Source organism: Furipterus horrens, unplaced genomic scaffold, assembly GCF_987537825.1.
Source record: "Furipterus horrens unplaced genomic scaffold, mFurHor1.1.pri manual_scaffold_2, whole genome shotgun sequence".
NCBI classification, from domain to species: domain Eukaryota; kingdom Metazoa; phylum Chordata; class Mammalia; order Chiroptera; family Furipteridae; genus Furipterus; species Furipterus horrens.
The window spans coordinates 112,532,619-112,559,502 of NW_028327172.1; the positions used below are offsets into that span (position 1 = coordinate 112,532,619).

The 26,884-nt window shown below is 35.0% G+C and overlaps 1 protein-coding gene across 1 annotated transcript in view; it reads right to left on the bottom strand.

Annotated features, from left to right (window-relative positions):
* The window catches only part of UNC5C (unc-5 netrin receptor C), a 347,425-nt gene that overhangs the window by 176,696 nt on the left and 143,845 nt on the right, over nt 1-26,884 (bottom strand). The window lies entirely within an intron of this gene.

The window sequence follows — 26,884 nt, forward strand, 5'->3', positions numbered from 1 at the left end:
TTTTACATTCTTTTCCTTGTAGTAACTCTATGAAATCCAATGTGAATTTTATTTAAAATTTTAGCAATCTGAATTTGAGAGCTAAATTTTCACTGGACTTAGTTGATTTAAATTTGGTTTTCACAAAGTTTATCATAAAATACATGTAGCAGATTCAAGCACTTAAAATGTCGAAAGCATGCTTAAACATTTTCAATAGCTAAATCTAGTATCAGTTTTAAATTTAAATTAGTAAAAATTAAATAAAAGAAAGAATTTAATTCCTCGATAACACTAGCAATATTTTAAGTCCTCAATCATTCAATGTAGCTGGGGTTATGTATTGGACAAACACCAGCTTAAACACATGAAACAAAACAAAAATATCAACTGGAACAGTATGTTTTTTAACTTGACCTTTCTGTAATGAAAAATTAAACATTTTGTTGACTCTAAAATACAAGGAAATAAGAAGAATGGTGTTCTAGAGGAAGAAAACAAGCAGAAATGGTAATATGTATAAGGCTACCTTTTGTAAGCTTAATTTCAAAAGAAATGTTTCCAAAATTATTCTGGTTTGTGTGTGTGTGTGTGTGTGTGTGTGTTTTCCAGCGTAATTCTGCATCTGTTAATTTTCTGTCCACAAGAGAATACAGGGCAGAATTTTATGGTTAGATGGAGCTAATGAGCATCAATTTCAAATCCTTTTTATTAGTAACAAAAATTAAGTCTAGAGTTCAACTGTCCAGTATTTTGGCCATTAGCAACACTGTGGCTACTGGGAACCTGAAACATAACTAATTCAAATTGGAAAGTGGTGTGAGTGTAAAATACATATGGTATGTCAAAGACTTAGCACAAAAAAGAGGTAAAATGTCTCGATAATGTTTTAAGACTTAATACATGTTATCATATTTTAAACATGCTAATTGTATAATTATATTATTAATGTTAATTTTCTTGCTCCATTTATTTTTTAATGCAGCTACTAAAAATTTAAAATCTCATATGTGGTTGTATTATATTTTCATTGGACATCGTTATCAAGATAGAGAGATTGCATTTGCTTCCATCAAAGAGTTGACTCCTGAGGCTGCATTGCTTGGTTTTAGGTTTACTCTGGACATGTGATTTCTAATATTCACAGAACTCTTCATCAATAGGTTGCCAAGAAAAGGCTACTTATTCATGGCTACAGTGGAGCCTTATGACTCACTTTCCTGTAGCTGGCTTTTGCAAGTAGTTAGCAAGGACTCCTGACTTCAAAAAGCAGGGTTCACTTCATAGTCACATGCTGCTTAATGACAGGGAAGCATTCTGAGAGACGCATCTTTAGGAAGTTTCGTCAGTGTGGGAATGCCATGGCATGCCCTGACATAAGCCTCGATGGTAGATATGCACTTAGGCTCTATCGTATAACCTTTTGCTTCTCGGCTACAAATCTGTGCAGCACGTTACTGTACTGAATGCTACAGGCAACTGTAACACCATGATAAGTGTATATCTAAACATAACTAAACATAAGAAAGGTAGAATAAAAATATGGTATACAAGATTAAAAATGGTTCACCTATGTAGGGCACTTACCATGAATGGAGCTTGTAGGACTGGAAATGGCCCTAGGTGGGTCAGTGAGTGGTGAGTGTGTGTGAAAGCCCAGAACATTACTGTACACTACTGCAGACATCAGCACGGCACACTTAGGCTACAAAAACCAACACGGGATTAAAACAAGCACAAGAAAAAAGCCATGCAATCAAGAGATAAATAAACACAAGATGTATGAGGCTGCTGCCAGAGTAACATGGCATACTGTATTGCAGCAAATGTATTTTTTATAAGTAGAGAGAGTACTCTCCAAAACAATGATAAAAAAGTATAGTATAGTAAATACATTAACCACTACAAAATTGTTATCATTATCAAGTATTATGTACTGTACATAACTGTATGTGGTACGCTTTTATAAGACTTACAGTGCAGTAGGTTAGTTTACACCAGCGTCACCACAAATACGTGATACCACTAGATGATAGTAATTTTTCAGTTTCACTATAATCTTACGGGACCACGGTCGCAAACATGGTGCATCGTTGATGGAAACGTTGTGATGTGGAGCATGACTGTCCTCATTTTCAGCTAATTGCTATTTTTATTCTATTAACCTTTGTTGCCCACATATGTTGGGCAGCTTGGTCTGTGCTTTTCATTCTTCAGGAGTTGCAGAAGAAGCAAACTGCACCACCCACTGTGGGCGACTCCATGCAATTACTGCATGCAGTCTTACATTTTTTTCACAGTAGGACCAAGGCACTATCAGAAAAGCACCACATGAACCATAGGGAGTTCAAAGAGTAATGTAATTCAAAAGAAAATGCAGTTCAAAGTGATCGTTCATTTTCTTAATAAGCAGGCAGTCTGTAGAAGGCAAGCTGTAGTTTTATGTAGGCCTCTGTCTTCACACGGTCTGTCTGGTTACCGCAGATGCAGCGCGGTCCTGAGGCTGGCGGGGAGGTCGAAAGCCTGTTGAACTGCTGCTGCTGGCTGTTCTGCTACCCTCTTGCTGAGCAAGGAGAAGGGAAAAATAGCCTCCGTAGTGTTATACCAAGAGATACTAAGTGATTACTTCAATTTGGATTGTTTAGGTTATATGCACAGATACTGAAGTGGCATCTGTACATAATGCCTATAAGTTGGCAAAATCGTAGCCAGTTTTTCAGGACCTTCTTTGCTTAGGTAGCGCAACCATATGTGACCTCTGGACTCTGTTAGCGCGTGGTCTGCTGTTAAGTCCTCAAAACAGTGACACAGAGGGTGCTTCCTCGAGTTGCTGAGGTGCCACACCACACCTGATGCCTCCTGTCCTTCGTGAAGTGCCCTGGCACCCACGAGGGACATAGGAAGTTTGCTTCCACACCGCAGACTCTCGGTGTTTGGCTTTTGAAAGGAATTTTGCCTGGCTCCCTGGGTCTCTAAGACAACACACTCTGGCCTGGCCCAGATAAAGAGAAGCAGATTTCTACCTGCCTGTAACACTGTGCTAATGCACCTCTAAGGATCCCATGAAGGAAGCCCTTAGAATACGAAATACAGTAGTCCCTCTCTATATCACGGTTCACTTATCGCGGCCTCACTGTATCACTGGATTTTAAAAAATATCATATTTAATTATTAATCATGGATTTTTTGCTATATCACAGGATTTTGCGGTACTGTATATGTATGTTGTTAAAGTTACGTAGGTTTAAGAGTGTAGAATATGTTTAAGGACATAAGTAGTGTTTATAAAAGCGTGGAAAAGGTTAATAAGGGAGTGGGAAAAGTTAATAAGGGACTCGGAATGGTTTATAAGTGTGTGGGAAGGGTTTATAAAGCCTTAAAATATATATTAATACTAAAATAAATGTAAGGTTCCTACTTCACGGGGGTGGGGGGGGGTCTAGAACGTAATACCCACTATAACTGAGGGAATACTGTAGTCAAACTTCACTAAAAATACACCATGTAAGAACACAATTTACAACCTCAGACTTTCAACAAGAAACAGGAAACAAAATTACACAGAATGATTGCCTACAGGAGGACCATCAACTTCAGTACGTTTTAAAGAGTTGGCAAGGTTGCCTGTAGGACTGAAATGGAAAGTACCTAATGTAATTCACCTTTTGAAGGTTGTTAATCTTGATGGAAGATAAGAAGTATAAGAAGTTGGAGGGCAGTTTATGTAAACACTGACATTAGCACCCATGTGGTATCTATATATATTTCAAATGTATATTATAATACATTCTCTAGTTTTAAGAAATGGTTGTTTATTTAATTACTAATTCCAGTGAACTCAAGAAGAGTCAAGCAGGGATATTAATTACATAATATGTGCCCTTTTCTCTCAAAATTATTTACCTAAAACCTCAGTTATAAAATAGAAAAAAAGCGTGTCCTTGGGAACGGGAAGTCAAAGCATGAGATGTCATTACACTTGTTTTTCCAGTAAAAAATATAACAAATATTGGTAGAGATGGACAGGAAAAGAAGGAATACACTCAGGGGACTATGCCTAACATTAGTCAATTAATTTATGGCTTGAATAATATAGAACTGACATCATTAAGTAGCTTGGTGTCCTTTCCTTGTTGTTATGGTCAATATCTATCATCTTTCATTAATTTAACTGGCACTCCTTTCTCAGAATTTCCAAGACTTTGAATTCAATAGCATCATTTGTTGAGAGCCCACACTATGCAGGCACAGTACTTGGCACTTAAGTATATGGTCTTCTTAATCCTTACAACAATCAGCCCAAGTATGAGCTTCACGTATAGATGAGAAAACCAAGGGCAATTGAGAGCAAGTTCCCCAAGTCATGTGACTTTATGTATGAGACATAGCGTGCTGTTCCGTCTGATTGTACAGCCTGGGGCTTTTCTTCAGGCTACACTGCTACCATGAAAGAAGTTATGCAATGAGCAATATGAAATTTTAGAGATATGTTACTAATTGTTACCAGTGGACAGAGTAGTAATCTAGGAATTCTTCTTGCATAAGCCCTCAGGCAATTGTTTCCTTGTATGAGAAAATGTTCTCAGACTTTTCTGGTGATATAGACAAAGATATATTTCTCAGTCTTCTCTTCCAGAATCTACAAAGTGAAAAACCAAATATAACTTCAAGACTGACCTTAGTTTTTAATGTCTTTGACTTTTAACAGTACATTTAAAGTGAGTAATTTCTGTCACTCATTTCTATGGACTGACAAGCTGTCTTCATTTTGAAAAAGATTCACCTGAGTTAAAGGTGGGTGACTATTACCAACTAGCATTGCTGCAACAATTATTCAAAAGTGTGTATTGAGTTTGAGGTTGGTTTTTCAACCCTGATGACATATACTTTCTAACTGCTTGAAATAACATGTTGGTTAATCTTAGAATTGATTATAGTGAGGCAAAATTTTTGGACTGAATAATGTTTGCATTAACTATCAATAAACTAGAAGTCTAATCTCTATGACATTATCCTTTGCTTAAATAATTTTCTAAATATAGATAAATAAGAAATAAACCTATAAAGAAACTACCATGTTTTTAATTATACAGAGCACAATAGGTTTATATTGTAGTGACATTTAATAAAGCCACAACATTTTAAATCTTAACTCAACCTCCAACTGTTAACACTAATTTTAAGCAATTCACAAACAGGTTATCCTAATTATGCAATAGAACAATCTCTAAATCAGTTGGACAAAAAATAGCACAAGTCTGATATTAATCTGGTGGTCCCTTCAGTTTTTTATTTATTTTTTATCTGATAACAAATTGAAAGATTGTTTAGTAAACTACCTTCTATCTAAATGCTGAATTATCTAAGTTTAGGGCCATCTAAAGGAAATGCCATAACTCTTCTAGTAACTGATAATCCTATATGTATATGCTTCCATGTATTAATATATACACATTTCAATATTACATCCTACAGGGAACATGAGAGGGTGTTAAAGGAAAATAAGCCAATTTTGTTTAAGATTAAGTTAAGGCAAAGAATAAACTTATATGTTTTTTTCCTCTCTGATTCAACTGTTGATTTGAACCATTTATGGATGAGCTGGAAAGAAAAAAGAAGGAAAAAATAAAAAGGTGTTTCACAATAAAAGAATGTTAAATGCTTAGAACTATGAAAGGGATACTAACTAGGTGGATAATTTATGATTTTATACGTATATGTATGTATATATATACACACTTTACAGCTTGGTATAGAATGTATATTATAGTGTTACCAAAGAAAATTGTCAGAAAGCTTGGAAGGAGAATTTCTTTACTAAAAGCAAAACCTTGAAATTTGAATTGACATTTCAATTCCTGTGATTATTGACCAAGAATAGTTTAGTTCCTTAAAGTTGACTTATTTCCCCATTCTTTCCCTGGATACACTTATTCCCTTTCCTGACTTTAGTTCCATAACTCATAAATATGTGTCTCCAGACTTCTATGGGTCAAGTACAAGTTGCCATCTTGTTGGGCATCTTTACTTACACATGCTATTCACATCTGCAAATTCAGCCTGTCCAAGGTGGGGAGCAGGGAAGGTATAAAAGAAAACTGATACCTTGTGGACTTAAGTTTAAATGTTTAAACAAATTTTATATCATGACCACTAGTTTGATTCTCTTCCTGTGTTCCTTAGCTCAACTATTGTTAATTAAATATAATTTTCTCTTACATTAACAAAGTTAAAAACATGGGGATCAAGTTTCATTCTTTTCTCTCCCTTACTCCTCGCAACTGCTCCATGTTCAAGTCATGTCATTAGTACCTCCGACATGTGTCTAACTTCCATTCCATTTTCTTTCCCACGGCTTTAGTTGGATTCTCACCAGCTTCACCTGAATTACTACCAGGACCATCTATCTGTTCTTGTCTGGATCATCAAAACACCACACTGCCTATGAATTTTTTTTTTTTCTAAAAATCAGTTTGATCACATTACCAACTTTCCCCCAAATCCTTTTATGTTTTCCTATTATCTCTGGCACTAAAGTCAGCCATCCTTTATAATATGGCTCTGGTCTAGCTTTCCAGCCTCATCTGACACTTCCCACCCTACACTGATCACACAGGACTTTTATTTTTGGCCTTAATTCTTAGCCTCCTATTGTTATCTTTAATCTCATTTAATTTATATAATTGCAACACTTTTCCCCCATCTAGCATTCCCAATTCTTCTTGCTTTGCTCTAAATTTCAAAAAAAAAAAAATTATTTTCAATTCTCACCTGAGGATATGTTATTGATTTCTAGAAAGATAATGGGAGGGGAAGAGAGAGAGAGAAACCTCTGTGTGAGAGAGAAATATCAATTGGCTGCCTCTCATATTTGCCTCAAGCTGGGATCAAACCTATAATCTAGGTATGTGCCCTGATTAGGAATCGAACTTGCAACCTTTTGGTGAGCAGGACGATGCTCCAACCAACTGAGCCAGCCAGGGCAGCTCCAGGTTTTTCTCCCTACATTGTTTGTCACTTTCCTACATATGAATAATTTACTGATTTATTATTTACTGTTACCTTTTATTTATTTCGCTATAATTAGGGCTACCCAGAACAGAGATTTTTGTCTTTTTTTTTTTTTTTTACATATCCATGTATTTATCTTACAAATGACTAAAGTAGTTTCTAAAACATAAGTGTTCAGTAAATCTTTGTTGAATAAATGAATAAATTCCCTGAATGACATTATTCCTTTATCTTCTGTGTCCAAGGCACCCTCATCCCTTGCCAAATTACCCACCTTCTATCTAGAAAAAATCTCATCTATCTTTAAAATTGCAGACCTAATATTGCCTTCTTTTTGAGGTATTTTTTGACTTTTTAAATGTAATTAATTAACACTCATTCCATGCCTCTAGAACACTTAACCCAGTCTAACTAGGGTTATGGTTTGCTGTATCCATTATCAAACTGAGAGCGATGTATCTTTCCATCTGTCTTGCCATGCACACACAGAGCAATTAATACATGTTCATTACATTGTTTAAACATATCTGTAATCGGGACATAAACAGACAAAATAAAAGATGGGTTTATCAAATGGAATCATAGTAAGGCTACTATTTTAGCTGAGAAACAGGAAGGACAAAAGGAGACATGGTATAATTTCCTAAGCCTTTATTGACTCTTGAGAAACAAAGAGCTAGGAAAAATGAAATAATCTGTATTAAGTCAATAACAGAAACTTTGGAGACTCATTATCATCTAATACTTTTAAAACAGCTGGCATTGATTTTGTATATTCTGTACTTAAAAAGGACAAATGCCATCTATGAAAACAAGACTTCTAGAGCATTAAAATAGCCCTTATCTGTTTTGCGACTCCCTTTGTCTATCATAGCTAAGCTTAAGAGATCTAACAAAACCAACGCAATGGAATTTGCTTCAGGCCACTAGTGGATTCTGTATGCTCTCAGACACTACATGGTATGTCAAATGTTAATTCGGCAATGAAATAAACCAGAGTTGGCATTAGAAAATAGACAAGTATTGATTCTCTTTTCACTTTTTATTTATTAAAATGCTATAGAGGAAACAGATAAACTTTCTTGGCTCAATATTTATGACAAGTTTCCTTCTTTCAACTGGGAAAAACAAGTGCCTTCAAAGGTGAATCAAAAACCTGTTTTCAGTTACCCTTTGGGTAAGCAGCTTTTTCCCAACTATAATAGGCTCCTCACAATAATGCCATTTGGTAGGTTTTTTCCCCACAGTTTATATTTTGACAGATATAGTGCCATAAAAAAAAAAACCTTAAAAATTGTAAAAAATGAGAAAAATCCAGACTACTAAAAGCAATGCAAACACACTTTGCATAAAGCAGACCTGTCATAGTGTTTCAACATTTGCTGAACTTATAGTTATGATAAGAAAGAAATAAAAACACTTAAGAGGGTTTTGTTTTTTGTTTTTGTTTTGTTTTTGGTGAAAGTAAATGAGATTGAGATTAGTATTGGGAAAGACCAAACCCTTTATTTTCTCTGAAGGATTAAAATAATAGGAGCCACCACTGAAGTCACGTCTTTGAGAATAAATGGTAACACGAGAATTCTCATTCATGTGCTCTGTGAAAAATAGAAAACAAGACAATACGATTCTAGTTAAGTAACAACATATGCATATGTTCTTTATTTTTTGTTTTCTTTCCCCAGTTTTTCTACATCATGAAAAAATCTAAGAAATAAAAATTCTTAAAGCAAAGTAAATAAACAAGCTCAAAACCTCACAGTATATAGACACTTGAGAAGCAGTAAATCAACTGGGTATTTAATTTAAATTTTCACTCAGTATGACATTTTGTTCTCTTCCAAATAAAACATTAAAATGCAACATCCTTACTAACCTTTGGCAACTTACTTACAAAGATCATGGCAATTTACTTTTTAAAGACAATGTTCTGCATTTGCTACCTGTCTTTTGGTTTCTAGATTATAATGCCATTGGCACCAGAGTCCAAAGAATTACACTGTTTTCTATCATTTATCTTTTCAATACAATGTCTTCTGAAACCACTTCCTATAACACGTAACAGTCCTATTATAAAATTGTGTAAAACCAAAGACACCCATGCTTGCTATTTAAAGCTAATTTCCCTGAGCTTCCAAAGAGGAATTGCTACTGACTACTTTCATTAGGAAACCATTGACCCTTCTCCTGTGGAACATCTTGAGAAGAAATTCACTAAATATGCCCATATTTCATCTTTTGAATAGCAAGGTGCGACAGGCATGCTGAAGGATATGGTTTATTAAATCCAAAATTAAAAGTTTATAGGCTACATTACCTAGAGTAAATTGCTTAATACATTTAAAAGAACAGCTGCTTTCTTAGTGTTTGGCATCCCTGTAGCTGAGACCTAAATTAGGCGAACCCACATAAACCAGTGCAGACATAATGGTCTACATTATATTTCTGATGTCATATCCAGCCCTCCCTCCCCAATCACATACACAAAAGCAATTTTCAAACAGGAAAAATTTGCTTTATCAGGCACCGTTGATTCCAAAAAGGTTTATTAACCTTTCCTCTCATTTTCTTAGTCTACAAAATTGAGAAATAGTCAAAAATATTTTATGAGATTCAGCATCCAGATTTTTCATTTTTCAGACTTGTTTGGGTAATACATTTTAATTAAAAATTAGTATTCATTCCACATTCAAGAAAAGATCTGAAGAACTTTCCAATAAAAAGAGATCTAAGACACAACACTTAAATCAAGGTGAACTTATGTGATGTTGGCAGTTTGTAAACTTAGGGGAGAATTTCTTGTCTGCTTCTAAGCAAAGTACCAAAAATCTTTCTATAATGTTCAGAGGACGCAAATATAACATCTGAATGTAATCTATAATATATTATAGTTCAGTAAGAGATGGCAAAAACTCTAGACTCTCAGGAAGCTATACTAACACATGAGAGGAGAATATTTTAAAAAGTAGCAAGATTCTGCCAGCACTCTAAGAGCTGAATTCTGCAAAACCAGATATACCCAAAATTCAACCATTTCCTACAGCATCCTCTGCTACCCACGGTGTGCATGCCATGAGGTTTAGTCTTGTCCCACCATAAGTGCCTCTTTCCAGTTCTCCCTACTTTGACTTGAAACTCTTGCAACATGACTATCCCCCAACACCATAATGATGTTCTTAAAACACAAATGAACACATGCCACAGTACTATTATAATGGCCTAGAATGCCTATGTCTATAGAACTTGACACCAGTTTCCCATCCTTACTTTCTATTACTTTCTCCTTCCTCAACTGTGTTCCAGCTACTCAGGCTTTTTGGTGTACCTCTAACACTTGCCAGTCTCTTGTCTCAAGACTGTTTGTGGGTCTGTCAGCTGGGACATTCTATTTCCACTCTGCTTTCCCAACTCATCCAAGATGCCTCTCTGATGTCACATCCCCAGAGAAGCCTTTCCTGACTATTCTCTGTCTCTGTATTTACTACTTCATTCTTCTTTGTGGCCTTTCTCTTTACCTGATATTATGAAAATGTTGATTCATTAATATGATTTTTAAATGATACCTCCTCTCAGATATACTCAAAGTGTTTGCTTCGCTATTGTTTTCTCAGCTTTACTAAAGTGACTAGCACATAGTAGGTACTCAACATATGATTAATAAATAAGTGAAGAGACCTCCAGTTCATGGGAAATAAATGATTTTACTGTTAGACTATGGGATAGTGGATGAAAGCCACTGACTTATTTACAAAAGTGGGAAAAAGGTGAAATACTTTCATTAACTCCATTTTGGTTGTGGAACTATGTTAGGCTTTAAAATAGAAGGCAAGGGTAAACACATTCTTCCATCTTGGTTTGTGAAGCAATTCTAAATATAATAGAGTTGTTTTCATGACAATCTCTAATTGAATCACCATAGATGAGACCTACATTCTTGTTGGCCTCCAACAGTCATCTTTCAGTAAATCTGAACAATCTTAGCCTTTCAATTATATAGTAAGCAGGTCTATATCCCAACACAAAATAGGGAAGTGTGCACTCTGACATGAAGAAAAGAGGAAGGGGCTATCAAAGCAACACCCATCAAAGTACTGATGTCAATAAATTAGGAAAATAACCTAAGAAACAAAGGAAAATAATATTTCAACACAGACCTGCCCCAATATTTGCAGGGCTCAGGATAAGGGTCCAAATGAATACCATATGTCTAAATAGCCCAAGGTTATTAATCAAGCTAACAAACTATTAAATAAAATATTTCTTATCATCTGACCTTGACAAATACACCTCTCAGGGATTTATTATGTGGCTAAGTTCTAAACTATCACCCTGTAAATGCTCTGAGTCCATGGTGAGTTCCTTGGGGCGTGGGAAGAGCTGAAGCATTCTTTCCATCCCCATCCCCTTTGGTTGCCGTAAGTGGCCTCACAGGAACCTACGTAGCCATTCTCTCCAGAAGCTCTGTTCACACACCTTACAGACAGCTGTCCCTTGGCTACCCATTGGAACTAAGGATTTACACCGTGACAACAAGGTCTTCCCACCAGAGGATAGACTGAGAGAAGTGGTAGGTGCTGGCCCTGGAATTAAGTGAGAGTCATTTAAGCAGAGAATTTTGGGCTAGGGCACCCACAACCTAAGAGGTGGGTGAGGAGAGGCATAGGTGGAGGAGGGCCAGAATGGGGTGCTCTGTAGTGCAAAGCACAGGACAGCAAGCCCTCTCCCCTAGGCCTAAGTGCCATATGGTTCCGTGCCATTTCAGAATCTTTCTATACAGTAGTTAAAGAAAAAAGTCAAAAAAGTATGAAAATCAAACACAGTACATGGATCATGTAAAGTATACCCAAAGTTCAGGAAACAGATCACATTATTAATTCTCAGGAAGTTAATGTCATGAAGCTAAGCTACAATAATATAATAGGTTGAATTGTAATACTGAATAGTTAAATCAGCACTTCAAACATTAAATAACAGAACTAAAATGAAAAACAACATAAACTTCACTAACAGACTCTGAAAATACTTAGAGACTGGGAGTGAACTTTCTGTCACATATCTCTTTCCTTCATCCACTCTACTAGTAACTTCTCACATAGCTGATTCTTAATAAACATTTGTGTAAGAAGTAGATGAACAAATAAAAAGTTAAATTAGGAAAAAGGTGAGAGAAGGTGGCAAACATAGTATATTTCAGGGTTCTGAATCAACATAAAAATGAATTAGAATTGGTTATTAAGGGAATAATTGAAGAAACTATTTCAAAACTTAGATAAAATTATCAAGAAGAAAGCATTATCAAAGTGCTTTCTATTAAGTTTTTTTAATTTCATAGAAAAATAAATTTTCCACTCTTTCAAAGAGGGTGAACAAACAACAATGGATTACTTTGAAAGAAACCATTACCAAAAAAATAAGTAGTCTTCCTGCAACAAAGAATAACAGAACAGTAGTAGGACTGCAAAAATGATTGTTATAAATACATAAATACAACACACTAATCTGAAATCCAGATACGAAATAAGAGTCCTCACTACTTAATATTATTTCTTATAAAATGTTTTTAAATAAACATAAAAGATATTTGGTTCATTCATTTTTATTAGTGTTCTTGATGTACATATCTTTTTAAAATTTTGCCCTTGAGATCTAGATACATCTCATATATATTGGTACGCATACTTATATACACACATGCACACCCACATAAACATACTTTTCACTGTGAAATATGTTTTTTCCTATATCATGTATTGTTGAGCTATAAGGTGATTTATAGTTTCTACTCTAAAAAGGTTATCTGGTATTAGAGACTAAAAGGAAATAGATTGTATTTAAATATTAAAATTATTCCCATGTTTTTTAATGAAAAATTAGGTATACTAGTGCACCACTATTTATGTTGGTTTGAAACAGGGTCAGCTTGAGAACCAGCAATCAATTTTTTACTTAAAAAAATAAAATAGTGTTTTAATATATTTGTATTATAACTAGATCATGAATATATCATTCTGAATCCAATTACATTCTTTTGACATTAGATTAAATTTAACAGGAAATAAGCATAATTTGAAATTACATAGGATTTTCCTTAAGTGTTTTCAAATTGCTTTTAAGATTAAGTAATATTATTGTCCACAGTACATCACATATTCTTTTAATATTTTACTGTTAGAAATTCATATTTGATCATTTAAGATGTAAGCATTTCTCTTGAAAATATAGTTTCATCTTATAAATCGAGGGAAGTGTCCACCTAGCCCAAGGGTGTCACCACTGTCCTTAGACAGCTGTTTCTGCTTACCCACCTTTGTCTAGTGTTTTCAGCTAAACCCAAAGAAGTGCTAGTACCATCCTTTACTCGTGGGCCTTAATTTGAAGATATCTTTAACATGAGATGTATAAGCAAACCACTATTCAGTAATATTCAGGGAACATAATAAGTTGCTTGATTATATTTTGAAATGTAGTAGCACTGAGGGAAAGAGAAATCAAACAGCTATGACAGAAAGAGCAGGTAAGGGGGTTTTATTGTGGGGGAAGGTTGTATTTAATATTTTTATCTTAAAATCACAATTTTCAATTTTCTGCTTTATAATGAGTCACAGCCAATTACTTCCCATCAACACTGATAAAAAGAGCTGTCCAACCATTCAACATTTGCTCTACTAATTGAATGATCAATTATTCAAATAAATGAGTCTCCCTATCATTCTCCAACAAAGTCTTGGTAGTTGTTCCAGCCCTAGATATAACACAGTGTGGAGTAGTAAAGAGAACAAATCCTGACAGCATTCTAAATTGTTAAGAGAAAAATCCTTCTAATTGGGTTAAGTTTATAGCAACAAGAAACTGCTTTGGCATCTCATGGATTCTGACCTTTTCTGAGACTGCTAACCTCCCGTTCTCATAATCTATTTTGTTGATTCATTGCCAAGTATCACTGTGTTCCTTAAGAACACACACTTGGTTAGGTAATGGATTTTAATGATTACTCTAAATGTACTGCTTCCTTGCCAGCAGAGAAAGACCTCTCCCTACGTTATCTTACTCCCAAGAGGCATTGGTGGGGAGTGAGGGTCGGGGCCGTGGTGGGGGAATTCTCAGCTGACAGATGGCAAATGTGTTCTTCATTCGCGCCCTACATTTAGATGGATTAATAGTAGCTGAAGGTCATTCTGTGGATTTGTTCTTTTAAAGGCAAAATAACTTTTAAAAGACTCAGACTGCATGTGTAAGTAGTTACTATCTACACTGTTCATAGTATTCAGGATTCCTTCTCCATAAGTGATTAACTTTAAATACATTCATATACATGCATCCAAGTAAGAAAGGCTCACACTATGGGACAGGGTTTCCTCTCATAACTGTTTTCATGCACCAAGTCTCGACACAGTAGTGTTTTGAATAATTTTCACTCGTGTCTTACCTTACACAGAAACCTGTATTCTTTTCTTTCACTATTTTTACCTGTGCCTAAAAGCCACCAAGTTAATAGAAATTCAGGGTTTAGTAGTGTATGTAGAGAGTGGCCTAACTTCCATTGTCAGGTCATGCTCTTCCACAAACTAAGACTGTTTGAATGACAATGAAAATTAGTTTTGAGAATTCATATTTGTTTGCAACTGAGTTATCCAAATAAAGAGTATATAGTAAATAAAAAGTGTAACCTATTTTCAGAATTGAAACTAAAAATCAGATTCTCAATAGAAATATAAACTATGAATGAGAGGAACATTTAATAAACTGGGCTGAATTTTATCCCAAATCAGGCTAGATTGAAGTGCTTAATGACAAAAAGCCTATGTAACTAACAATTTTTGCTATCATAAGACTACTATGGCCGATGATCATTTCAGGAGCTAAAAAGAAAGTCTAATATATTGCATGTATGAACAAATAGGGCTTATGTAAATACCAGTTAGTAATAGCTTCCTATAGACAGAGTGTGAGGAATCACTAGAATATGAACATTACAGAGTTGGGGACTTTGTCCCAGTACCTGACAGTGCCTGGCACATCTTAGGTCTCCTATTAATTTGACTGACTGACTGACTGACTGACTGACTGAATGAATGAATGGTTCCATGTGGCCATGACTATCTCATGCTCTTCCACAGGTAATTTGAGGGAAAGCCTGTGATTTTAAAATTGTAATTAAGTTAAAACTACAACTCTTAAAAGTTTACATTTGTGACTTCCCATAACTAAAAAACACAATAATTTAGGGTTATTTAAGATTACTTAAAAGTAGTTGACTTACTGAATTAGTGTTATGTTTCTAGAAAAAACACTAAATTTTCTTGGTAAAACTTAGAAAATTACCTAATATTTTATTAGCATTTTATTTTAAGACTTAACTCGATTGGCCACATCAGAATGTTCTTGAACACTCAAATTATTCCTTGTTTTGAAAGTAGGAATTAAATATTGAAGACAGTTTATTGGTTCTGATACACATAATTTAAAAACTATTGGTGAATAGGGGAAACAGGATAACCAAGGAGTAGAGAGACAAATAAAGAAACAGTCTGATCAATAATAAATAGGATACTAAGAAACACCCCAGAGACTACATGCCTCCAAGTTCACTTAAGTCTTAACGTACTTTACATTTCAAATCATATCTCACGGAACAAGTGATAGGATTACACTGCTAAATCCATAAGCATTGATTTTTGTCTCGGTCACAGATGCATGCTGTGCACTATTGGAAAATTTGCTAAAATAGGTTTATGCCATACCGTGACTATCATGAAGCAAGCATTATTTGTTTAAACTTGCTGAAATATTTAATAAGTAATTATCTAAGCTTTAGAAAACATAAACAACATTATATTATGCAAAGTCCTCTCTGAGTATGTTCATGGATCATTCCTGTTTCAACCACATTTTCATCATTGCAGAGGCCTTCCAATTCCCCAAGGAGCGTATCCTGCTTTCTAAAAATCACAGCACATGTATGTGAGCTTTCAAAGTGTTTTTAGGAAGTATCCCCAGTGGACTCTGGAGAGCCTGCCTTCCGGTCAGAGAAAGAAGAAGCGCTCAAATGGGCTATTATTTTCACTGATAAGTTCACCCCATTCCTTGCAGAATTTTGGATTTAGTTTCACATGATTTAGTTTCATATGGTAGTAGATCAGTGTTCAGCAGCCAGCCATCAGAACAGCGCTTTTGAGGCAAGATAAGAAATCTGGCAAGGACATACCTAAGAGAAGGAGGTGACAAGATGGCAGTGCTGCCATGTGGCTTTGTTAGTTCTGTCAACTACTCCTAGAGAAGGTTGTTAGACAGGGCCAGTGGGTGTATAAGAGCTGTGGATAGTTGCAGAAAGACCCGTGGCTTGATAATGTAAAGATAAGTATTATTGCAGCATTTGTTGCATTTATCACTTTGCTGCCCTACTCTTTGCTAATAGGAAACTTTCTAAGGCATCCTTTTTAAAGTTTCTGTTTTATAAATTCTCTTTGCTCCTTACTTTATGTTCATAGGCTCTGTGTTGACTTAACCCTCTTTGACGGAAAGCAATCACGTTTTGTCCTATTTTCTCATGCTGTAATTTTTGTTTTAGCTGTACCTCATATCTACTTTCTTTTCATGTACTTTATCTTAAATACTAATTTTATTTTAATGTTTAAGATAATATAGAATGTTTCAAATTATTAAAAAATAAAACCAAGACTATCAATATGCATTTGTCTCATTAACATACATAAATTCAGATAGAATATAAATAATATAAAGAACGCAATTTTGCTAATATAATTTGTGTCACAAATTACAATTTTCCTTAGGTCTAAGAACTTTATATTCCCTTAGTGACCATCTTTAACATAACTTCTGAAAATCAGTCACTTATGAAACAAAAGCAAAAACAAGCAAACCAATCCTGCAACTAAAGCCCCTCAGAGTTGTTGTGATGCTATTTTTCTCCCATTTCTTTATGTGTGTGACAAACAACTTCTTTTTGTGACTATCCGGGAGTAAAACAACACTATTTCTTCAGAATTCATTACATGATCATCTCTAATTTCTATGATTAGGTATTTAGTTTCAGATTTTGCATGTAGCTGAGCCCACTTTAATTAACTTAGCCTCATTAAAGAAGGGACCTTTCTTCCAGGAACCATGTGATCACTGAAATGTTAAAAGTTCATATTTTGTTCAATTTTACCAAACCAATTTAAAACCTGCATTTAATAATTATGTATGCAACTTATACTAGAGAGAATATTACCCCATATACATAAAAAACAAGATCCTTAGCATTTCAATTTTTAAAAACCCTAATACCCGATATCATTATTATTTATATATACTGTATATATTCTTAATAAGCTTTTTATTTTAGAATTTTCATTTAAACAAATTTTACTACACTACCATCAAATAACAAGAAAACACTTGAACCTGTTACAGGCACAGAATGAGATGTATATTGCTTCCGAGTATGAACACCCACAATTATTGAATCTCATAGTGCTTCGAAGAGAGCCGCTTTGAAGAGCTTCATCATGGAGCTGGTCATGTTGATTCTATATTTCTGTGAAATTATTCATGAAGGTGCTGAATGACTTGAAGTTCACAGCAGATCTACTGTGAAAGAAAAATCTGTGTATGTGTGTGGGCACCATGGTGCTAGAAGAAAATGGAAATGGAAGGAATGACTATTTTTATTCTTTTATCCTCTTATTTTATCTTTTAAGATAAAGATGCCTTTTCTAGCTTTGTCAAAACAAAAAACAAAACAAAAAAACAAGAAAACACCACCACCACCACCACCATATATCTCCATCTGTGAGACAGCAAATTTGATTAGAATTAACTTTTAAAAAAATAATTAAAATTTTAAAAATGTGTTTAAAGCTTAGATATTAGAAGGTCAAATTATATTGTACAACCTACTTATTTGATACAAACATTCTGAGTGTTTTACTGTCAATAATGGAGATTTGGAAATGCCACAAAATATTGCATACGAAATAGTAACCTCTTATCTAGGATTTTGCTTTCTGTAGTTTGTCAACAGTGGTTCAAAAGTACTAGATGGAAAATTTCAGAAATAAACAATTCATAAGTTTTTAATTGTGTGCCTTTCTGAGTAGTGTGATGAATCCTCTATGTTTCCTCTTTGTCCTTTCCAGATGTTAAACATCCTTTTGGCCAGCATATCCACTGTCCCTTAGTCACGTAGTAACCATCTCGTTTATCAGATCAACTGTCCCAGAATCACAGTGCTGTGTTAAAGTAACCTTTATTTTACTTAATAATGGTCCCAAAGCACAAAGAGTAGGGAGGCGGGCAATTCAATGCAGATGTGACAAAGAGAAGCCATAAAGTGTTTTGTTTTCTTTTTCAAGTGAAAAAGTGAGGGTTCTTGATTTAAGGAAAGAAAATTGTATGCAGAGGGTCTAAGATCTACCATAAGAATGAATCTTCTATCTGTGAAATTGAAGAAGGAAAACAAAATTCATGCTTGTTTTCTGAGAGAGAGCTAGAGATTGCATTCACATAGCTTTCATGTAGTATGTTGCTGTAATTGTTCTATTTCATTATTAATTACTGTTAATCTCTTAACTGTGCCTACTTTGTAAATTAAACTTTATTATAGGTACGTATGTATGGGAAAAACATAGTACATACTGGGTTTGGTCCTATCAAGGTTTCATGCGTCCACAGGGGGTCTTGGAACGTATCCCCTGTGAATAAGGAATACTGTACTTACCAGCTACTTAAATAACAATATAAATCCCTAGCTATTAAGAAAAACTTACTAAAATTTTAAATAAAAACTATAGATTTACAAGGCTATTAGGATTGTCAGACAATGGGGGCTTCTCATGGTGGTATGATACCAGTTTAACAGTGATTGGCTGTTGACCATAACATACCTGGGATGTAGGTGTGAGTATGTGTGTGTGTGTGTGTGTGAGAGAGAGAGAGAGAGAGAGAGAGAGAGAGAGAGAGAGAGAGAGAGAGAGAGAGAGAGAGAGATGCAGCAGTTCGCTATCAAAGTGTTGGTAGAAGAAAATAACAAATTCCAAAATCTAGGATTACTAAAGAATCCACCTGCAAACTCAGGAGCACCAGACAGAGCTAAGTAAAAATCTGGTCTCCAGGTTTCCCCGGTAATCTGCAATTTATTGAGATGAGTGGGTTCAGGTCAAGAATTGCCTGCTTCAAAGTCCAGTGTTAGCACTTGGCAAATGTAAAGTCCTTTTTACCAGCATCATGATCTCTGACCTGCAGGGATGTATCCAGCTTTTGTGGGACCTTAAGCTTAAAGATTTGAGAGGCCTCATTAAATTTCCAAAATCATGTATATAAATTTAGATACAAATGAAATATTTTATTTAGAATGAGAGAGAAAGTCATAACAAATTAAAAATTGAAAAAAATGACAAATGCCATAAATATCACAAAATTCAGAAAAGTCACATTTTTTCTTCTTACATAACTGCTTGTCACACTTCCAACATACTTTTTTCTGCTTATATTTGTTCTGTTACCCACTCTTTGCTGGCCTTTTTATGTGACAAAGGTTCTGTACTGAATATGTATGAATCTGACCTGTCTCATTTCTCCAGGTTATAATAACGTTCTGTAATTTCAAGCGTGCAGTCCATTGTCTTGGTCTTTGAAACATCTTCCAAAGCTGCTTGCCTTTGGCTTCTTACCCTTAAGCACAGGTGTTTGATTCTACTATTCTGCTTCTGATGGCACGCAGCGCTGCTCTGGTCAGTGCGCCTACTCAAGTGAACCACCCTTCTCAGGTGGAGTTACCACTAGCTTCTCCTTGTCACAGCTTTGCTCTCCCTCCTGACTCCACTGTCATTTCCCGACTTCCCTTAAAGCAAATTGGGATATGGAGTGGGGATCTGGAACCTGAAGTATACATATATTTAAAGCAGAAAAGCATAGGGGGTCACCGTGGGGGATGTACTTTGCTTAATATGAAGAAACATACAAAGCTCACATTCAAAAACGTGCTCTCCCAATTTATGAACTGAAAGCATCTTTATTCCCTCTCAATCTTACAACACTTTCTGGCCCACTATTTGAGGTAAACTTCCGTACTAAAACATAATATACACATTCTCCAAAGATCTTTTTTCTTTGAAGCCACGATCATCACCTTGCATATTTGATAACTTCTAGTACCCTGCATGAGAGACAATTCAGAACTATCATGTGTCATTTTGCATAAATGAATCTTTTGGGAGCAGATAATAGCTCAGCTTTTAATCATTCTTATTAATATATGAGCAAACTGGCACTCAAAAAGAATTTATAAGGTATGGGTGGCCCATCTCCTAATTTGGGAAAGTCCCAGGCAGAGAAATCTATTGTGGGCCTGTGTCCCCTTTTGGCAATAAGATAAATAGCCTTGCCATCATTTGATTTTAAATTGATTCTCTTACTTAGCCATGACTTTATCAATGCTTGGCTGGATGTAAAGCTGGAAGTGAGTGACTTCCTCAGGGTGCACTGCTTTTGATGGGTTGGCTGTCAAACGCTCCATTGTCCAAATTACACTGCTACCATAGATTTCCTGCTAAGAAACAATTTACTGTAGCATTGGGCTATCCGTCTTGTGGGCTGTGTTAGTTTTGGGGTATCAAAATCTGATTAACTTACTGCAGATACACAGCAGTTCCTACTGTTGCTTTTCCCAAATTTCCATTTACTGTATTGTTAGCAGGATGATAGAGGCTCTATGCAGGAAACATCCTAGAATAAAACAGTAAGCAATGCTGCCAAAGTTTGATGCAGTATCAAAGCTGAAGATAAGCATGAAAATAATGAATAAAAAAAGGAAAAGAAGATGAAGAAGCTAAATCATCCACACTTTCTCATATTTCTCTCCTTCCAACAAAGGACACTTAAATAATCTGCTATATATTTACTTTTAGTCAGACATATTTTCCAAACTGATAAACAGTTATAAAGGATAAGCACTCCAAACTATATATGCATGGATTTTCTTTATTGCTGTTGTTAAATGCATAAAAATAGTGGGAAGTCACAAACAAAACTCCTTTGGTGACTTAATGCTTTCTCTTCTTAAGAAACTATTCCCATAATAGCCATCATCAAGATTTTTGTTTTAGTGTGTAAAAACTCAATTATCACTTTACTAATTCAATATAGCAACTTAATGATGAGTCTGTTTACCTTTTTCTAACTGCTTATTTATATCAGTACTTAACAACAGTGTAGCAAGAAGATTTCTATGATAAAGAAAACACCAGACTGCTTACTCTTTATTCAAAATGAGGGAGTCAAGACCTAGAATTAATACAATCATTGCATTCAGGGTAGGACCAAACATCAGTTCTAATATTGCATTTGTAATAGATAACATTCACATCCATATTTGCCAACTTAATTGAAGTATGCAAGTGGCTTTAATGTAAACTTCTCAGTGCTTAATAAGCGAGTTTTGGGCATTCTCATCACACTGGCAAGTGACTGTACACGAAACCTTTTCATCTGAATTCTCCATTAGAACCACTGGTTTCCTCTGCACATCAGGATACTCAAGTTTGTCTCTTTCATCTTACATTTTAAAATGAGAACTGAGTTCTTCCATAATATTATTTTACTTTAGTCCACTAAACATTTTGTAAATAGCATTAACTAATTTAGTTAATAAAGTGTCACTTATTAAATTAGTGGTATAGTGTTGAAAATGATTTAATCTAAAAGAAAATAAACTAGAACAGTATATTTCAAACACAAATACAAATACAAATACTGTATTCTATATAGATATAACTAACTATATTTTTGTAACTCAAATATATATGTAACATATATATGTATATGGATTTGAATTATACAGGTCTACTTCCACACAGCTTTATTTTTCAATAAATGCTAGAAATATACTCTCTCCCCCTTATGATTTTCTTGAAAAATTTTCCATTTTTTAGCTTATTTTATTGCAAGAATATACTATATAATACATATAACATGCAACATATGTATTAATTGACTATTTTATGTTATTGGTAAGGCTCCCAGTCAACAGAGCTATTAGTAGCTAAGTTCTGAGAAAATCTGAAAGGTGTACAGTGATTTTCTATTGCATGGGAGTTGATACTCCAATCCCCATGTTGGTCAAGGGTCAGTGGAATATATATATTCCCCTTGTTTTATATAAAACCTTGTCAATGTCATGGTTAAGAAAATGACCAAATATTGTTCCCACATTAAGCCTATCTCTGCTTACTTAAAAAAAAAATCAACTTCATGTGGGAAATATTATTGAGTAATGATTATATGGGGTGAACAAAAATAGGTTTACTGTGCCATTTTGAGTTAATAAAGCTATTGCAATAATCAGAAACTGTGTGTCTTTTTCCATACAAAGAAAACTGTAAACCTACTTTTGCCCATCCCTGTATACTAGGTTCTGTGTTTGGTCTTGCAAATCAATATGTGCTTATGGATAGTCTTTGCTCTTAAAGAGTTCACAGTACAATGCAGAGAGGATTTGAAAAGTAATACTAATACAAGAAGAAGAGAAGTATAAAGCAAAAAGAACAAATTGTGCCTGCAAGGCACGAGTCAGAGGAGATAAGGTCTTAGCAGAACCTTGGAAGACAACCTGGTTAGGCAGGCAAGTGGGTCAAGGGCATTCCATACATTTGCCATGTTGCAGAAGGAGGCCCAAACAGAGCTGCTGTGAAAAAGCACAGGAAGATTGGTAGAACTGGAACACTGGCCTCATGTCCATGGTGTAGATAAAAGCTCCTGAGTGAGTAAGTTCCTCGCAGGGGGAATCAAAACATTGAATGACATCTTGGCAAGAGGTCATTAAATAATTTTTCAGAGGAATGACAGGTCCAGATTTCCACTTTAAAATAATTACTCTGGCGGCTATGTAGAAGAGGGATTGAAAGGGGTAGAAGACAGGAAGGGGATAATAAGTGGGCAGAAGACCATTGCAAATCTGGTGAGAGATTATGGAAGCCTGTACCAAACAGTCGCTTTGGAGAAGATGAGAAAGAAAATATAAAAACCCTTAAAGGCTGAACTGAGATTAGATCTTTGACTGGTTATGGGTAGAGGAGGAAAGAGATGAAGTGTCTGGCTTGGCTGATTGGTGCTACCAATAAATTAGACAGAGAACCCATGAAAAGGACAGAGTTTTAAAAGGGACAAGAAAGATGAGTTCCTTCACTTTGCATTTGCACTCAGAGGGAGGTTTGGAGCCAGTTACGAAGTGGCAGCGGGAGCTCTCCCAGAGTAAAGTGAAATGTCTTCAAACACTGGAGCAACTATGGGTTCCCTGTTTATATTCCCTGTTCACTTGGTGCTTTGTAGACTCTAAATTAAAGAAAGAAAAACTTTCATCTCCCAGAGACTTCATTTTATTTCAGACATGCTCTGAAATGACAACTCTGCTGTTCATGATTTTCCCCTATTGAGGAGAGAAGTTGGATTGCCCATATCTATAAAAAATGAAGATGACAGTATGCAGAAAGATAGAAGGACATTTAATGTTGTACTGTTCAATTTCATTTAGTTCTTGTAAAAAATTTATAGTTTCATTAAAATTCATTTTTATCATCACTAAACAAGTAAGAGCTGAAGCCAAATGACTGTGAAAGATACTTCATAGAACTCTAGAGCACAGAAGGAGAAATTTTAATAGCACAGTGGTTTATTCTAGGGCACTGCCATTAAAAGGGTCAGAGGTTTCCATTGCTACCAAGTGGATGGTTTTTACATTAGAAGGAGAACACAAAAATGCTTATAAACTTGCCAATCTTCAATTTCTTACAACAAAATTATAATGTTGCTGATGGCTACCCAAATTCTATCTCGAGTTGGCCATTGCCTGTGATGACAGCTTCTAATAGACAGCCTACTTAGACATCCTCTTGGGATCTCAGATTGCACATGTTTAAGAAACGTACGTCCCCTTCTTGTTTTTTATTTGATACCATTTTGAGCTCTGTTATGTCCAGAGTTCTTTTCTTTGGACATACTTTAGTAATTACCTGGGAAAAATCAGGCTATATTAAGGTGCCAATTTTTGCATAAAGTGAAAGCTAAAAGTTGCTCAGAGGCCTAATCAGATTTATACAAAGTAGAAACATCAAAAGCCTCGGTCCTTTCCAAAGGACATCTAACGTTCTGTCTACACAAAGTCTGTTAAAGGCGCCACTGTTATTGCCGGGACCTATTCTGAAACTTGTCTTGACTCATTTCTAATCATCCATCATAATTTGCAGTGTCTCTCCCCCTGTCATTTTTCTAATGTCTCACCCGTCTGTTTCTTTATTCTCCCATAGCTCGCTCTTGTATTATTACAACCATTTCAAGCTGTTCTCTGAGACTACTGTTAGGTGCACATACACTTTCTGCATATCCTGTTGGCTAAACATTCATGTCCCCTGATATTTTGATGCACTCAAATATTTCTTTCTTCTGAGCACAATTTGAATATGAATGCCTTTGATCATTGCACTCTCTCCATCTGATGCCTGCTTAACCTTTGAGATGCAGATGATCTCTTTCTCCCTGATGAGGATGTTATCACTAACACATTCAGACAAACTTTGCTTTGGCTGTGACCTGCTAGTTTCTCTTGAGGACAAGACTGTCAATAGCAGGAGACACCACGGCCTTGCCTTGTGCTCCTCCAATGCTAAAATTTAATGTAATATCTTTTTTCTCCATGAGGACATCCTTGTGGGTCTTAATGGACATTCATTTGGGTTATAATCCAAGATTAGAAACCTATACAACAAAATACAAAATATATTATAAAGGCTTGGATATTTATTGGCAATGTTTAAGCTGACCTAAAATCTGGCCTTCTAGAAACACTTCTCTTCCAGTCCTCACATAAGTAAAATGTGAGATTTAAAAATAGTAATTAAAATCTAGATGAAAAAAAAAATTCTAACTCATAAAGAAATAATATTTTTAAAAATGCATTCAAGTTTTATGTTATATGGTACTCTATATGTTTAAATTCAATATCTTTAAGAATAAGCAGCCATAACGCAAGTTAAATATCCTGTTACACTTTTAAAATATAAAAAAACAAGTGCTCTGAAATTCCACCCAGATACAATGCTAACAATTCAACATTAATGGTTTTAAAGATAATGCCAAGTGCATTCTAAAACCCCATGTTTCTGCCTTTGCTGACCTGACTATGAACTTTGGTAATCAACCCTGTCAAAGAGCAAGAAAAGATTTTTTTGCCCGTGATAATGCATCTTAAACATGAGTTCAGGGTAGATTTTCACTTGAGCTGACAGAAACCTCCTCCCTAAAATATTTTTACTTGTAATAACCTGATTATCTCAATGAGTTTGCTGTTCAGTGGAAACTGCCTAAATGATTGACTGCTCCCCCAAAATATAGGAATGATTTCCAAGCTATGTTTTCAAGGCAGTTAGGTAAATAAGCAAAGCCCACAAGAATTCTGTTCAAGAGATGGATGGTTCTACATTTGTTTTAAAAAAGATATTTTTCATGTTCAATGAATAAGCACATTGGCTTTAACATTAAAAACTGCCTACCAGTGATGATCTAGTTTTATGCAAACACTATAAACATTACACATGTCACATTAATAATAATACAGAAAAGGCTTCTGAGGAATAGAAATTCAGGAATGTGAAAGATGATGTAAATTAAAAAACAACCAACAACAGTAGTAGGATAGCAAAAAAGAACAGTAATTTACCAGTCTGGCACTACATAAAACTAGCAAATGTACTTCATGATGTTTATCTTTGCTATAATTTTCAGACCATAAAGCCACACCTGATTAAAAGTCTGATCTATTATTCATAGAATCATCTCAGAGAATTTGTTTATAAAGTCTTGTTTCAAAACAGATTCAAACTAGTCATCTTGCAAGAGGTAAGCAAAACAAAATTTTCACAGTGACACTGATAAATCATTTTGCTTTTGGAGAAGAACACTTGCACACTAATTAAATAACAATGGCAACCGCAAAGTGAAACCGAAACTCTCCTCTTTGACTCCCCACTCTTTACTTGATTGTGGCCAAGTACAGCCATTGTTTGTCCTCTCTACCTTTGGAGACCAGTTTAAAGTGTGATGATGCCTCTAGTTCAAGCAGTCTCGCATAATAATAATTCATATTCTGAGCATCTGTTCTGTGCCAGGCACAGTACTGAAGGTATATACTCATTTAATTCTTTAACAAACCTATTTATTATATCTTATTCTGATTTCCATTCTACAATGAGGAAACTAAGGCTTTGAAAGGTGAAGTAACTTTGCACAAATTCACATAATTTATAAATGGTGGAATCATGATACAAACACAGCCAGTGTGACTCCACAGCCATGCTCTCCGTTCTTTTGCTATGTTGTCTCTCTATATGACTCCAAAAACACTAATTAAAAAAAAGATAATTAATGAGCCCATATATCAAATAAAAAGGTATTTTCTAGAATATGCTAGGCAAAAACCCACTATACAATTGAACCTTTCTAATTTTTTTTTGTTTTGTTTTTTGGTCAGGAAGAGGAAATGCTGCAAAAAGCCACCCTAAGTATATTCCATGGATTTCCCAGTTGGCAATTTGATAGGCCTGTTATTATTCAAAAAACACTTGTCCCTAACCATGCTAGAGCAATCAAGTGAAACAAAGCAGTTACTTTGAAAGCATTTATAAAGCAGGGCTCACGGTTATACAAACCCACAAAGCATTCAAAGCTGTTGGAAAGGAAATCTGGTCAATTAAAATACTAACAATCACAGAAAAGGCAATTTCCCAACATTTATCTGCCCACTGGTTTTTATAACAAATGTTTTACTATCCAGTATGAAAAGAAAAATCTAAATATTTACTACAGGAGCTATGTAGAAGATATTTGTGTAACAAAATAAAGC